The 2,590-nt window shown below is 39.1% G+C and overlaps 1 pseudogene; it reads left to right on the top strand.

Moving 5' to 3' along the window:
• Positions 1-268: 268 nt before the first annotated feature.
• LOC147830252 (coiled-coil domain-containing protein 91-like) lies at positions 269-1,867 on the top strand (annotated as a pseudogene).
• The last annotated feature ends 723 nt before the right edge of the window (positions 1,868-2,590 follow it).

The following is a 2,590-nucleotide window of genomic DNA, read 5'->3' on the forward strand; positions in this document are numbered from 1 at the left end:
CCCCCAAAGAAAAAAGGGGAAAAAGGGATATATATATTTAATATATATACATATTTAAAATATATATATATGTGTGTGTGTGTGTATACACACACACACACAAACCAGTTACACACAGGATAATGGGAAAGCAAGAAAACAGATCTCTGAACCATCCCCCAACTCTCCCAAGGCAGAGCAAGAGGTCACAAAAACAGAAAACACAAATACCAGGTAGCAGAAATCTATTAAAAGTTCTTAGAAGGGATGAAGAAAACAGATAAGTTCAAAGAAAAGATAAACCAAAAGTTCACAGTAGGCCCTTGCTGTCTTCTGCCACCATGAACTGTTGTCCCTCTGCCACCCTGACTTGGAGCCAACTGATTAGAGATTGAAACCTCTACGAACTGTGCCACTTAAAGAATGGATGATGATGATTTTGGTGGTTTTGAGGCTGCAGAGACTTTTGCTGGTGGAAATGGTGAGACCCAAACAACATCTGCTATTCCTTGGGCTGCCTTTCCTACAGTACCCACAGTCCATCTGTCACCAGCTTCTCCCGAGCTTGTTTTGGATCATGACCACTCATCTCCTTCAGTGGGCTGCCTTTCTCCTGATGCCATTCTCTTCTCCCCAGAGAATGCACACATGGACAACAGCATCGTGAGCAATGCTGTTCTGAAAGCACAGGTTCAGTAGTCAACGCGCACTCATCTAGATATCCCACTTTTTCCGTTGGGTTTATCGGTTGAGACAAGCGATGGAACAGTTGCTCTTGTGGATGATTCTGAGGATCCTGCAGGAAATGTTTCAAACATCCAGCTTCAGCAAAAAGTTTCAGATCTGGAGATGAAACTCAAAATGTCTGAAGAAGAAAAACAAAGGATTAAAAATGATGTAGAATCACTGATGGAAAAGCACAGTATCTTAGAAAAAGACATTCTAAAAGAAAAAGAGCAAGAAGCCACTTCCTTTCAAGATAGATACAAAGAACTTCAGGAAAAGCATAAACAAGAATTGGAGGACATGAGGAAAATGGGCCACGAGGCACTTGGTATGATTGTGGATGAATATAAGCATCAGAGGCTCCTTGAAATGCTAGACAGACAGAAGGAACTGTTAAAAGAAAAAATAAATGAAGCCTTGAATCAACAATCTCAAGAACAGAAGGAAATATTGAAAAAATGTTTGGGAGAAGAAAGGCAAAAATATAAGGAGGCATTGGAATCTTCTGCAAAGCTAGAGCAAGAAGCAATGAAAGAGGTAGTTATGAAAGCCATAGAAGAAGAAAGAAAGAATTTGGAAAAAACTCATGCAGAAGAAAGGGAATTATGGAAAACAGAACATGCAAAAGATCAAGAAAAAGGGCTGGGGATTTAGCTCAGTGGTTCTGCTGCCTGCCTCACAAGCACAAGGGTGCAAGTTCGATCCCCAGTACCAAAAAAAGAAACAGATCGAGAAAAAGTATCTCAGAGGGATGGAGGGGTTGAAGAGAGGGCAGGGGAAGGGGGAAAAATAAGAACCAAGAGAGTATGTAAAGGCACATATATCCAATGATGAATGTCATTATATTGTATACCTAAAATGTACCAATGAAAGGATATACAAAAATAAATTATCTCAGGCCATTGAAACAGCTATATAAGAACAAAGAAAAATAAGTCAGGAAACTGTTAAGGTAGCAATAATAGAAGAGCAGAAGCGAAGTGAGAAGGCTGTGGAAGAGGCAGTGAGAAGAACAAGAGATGAGCTGATTGAGTATATAAAAGAACAGAAAAGGCTTGATCAAGTCGTCAGACAGAAGCCTGTCCAGTTTGAGGCTTTCCTTTCCTGTGCACAGAAACATCTAAGCACTTTGATAGCCTCAGAACCAACTGACACTGAATAAAGAGAACGTGACAAGCTGACCTACACTGACATTGCACCAATCATTAGACCTCTAAAATGCACTCTGTGAACTATGAAGATGCCCGCCCTGACTTTAGAGAACTGATTTGCAGTTTAAGGGCAAGCCAAAACAATATTTTGAGCTATTAATGGATGTATTTTATTTTCTTTTATTATCTACTATGCATTTAATTTTTTTTGTTAAATTCTTTTATTGGTACATTTTAGGTATACAACACAATTACATTTCTGATTGGGAATTGTACCTTTACATAATGTATCTTGGTTCTTATTTTTCCCCCATTCCTAGCCCTCCCTTCACCCCCTCCACCTTTCCCTATTTACAAAGACTTTATTTCCATTTTTTCCATTTCTCAGCATTTTTCCTTTCTCTTCTTTCCTTTCCTCTGCCCCTTGCACTACCCCTACCCCTTTGGACCTTTTCTTCCTATTTTACATTATCAATTATTCATTCTAATCATTGGTACATTTTAGGTATACAATATAATGACATTTATCATTGGAAATTTGCACCTTTACATAATCTCTCTTTGTTCTTATTTTTCACCCTTGCCCAGCCCTCCCTTCAACCACTCCATTCCTCCCTATTTACAAAGATTTTGTTCCTATTTTTCCATTTCCTCATATTACTCCCATTATCCTTTCCCCTAGCCCTCCCACTTCCTTCCCCTTTGCCCCTTTTCTTCCTATTTCACATTACCTA

This window comes from Heterocephalus glaber, unplaced genomic scaffold, assembly GCF_053883595.1.
Source record: "Heterocephalus glaber isolate CG9 unplaced genomic scaffold, H.glaber_assembly_v1.0 deba00000281, whole genome shotgun sequence".
Lineage (NCBI taxonomy): Eukaryota > Metazoa > Chordata > Mammalia > Rodentia > Bathyergidae > Heterocephalus > Heterocephalus glaber.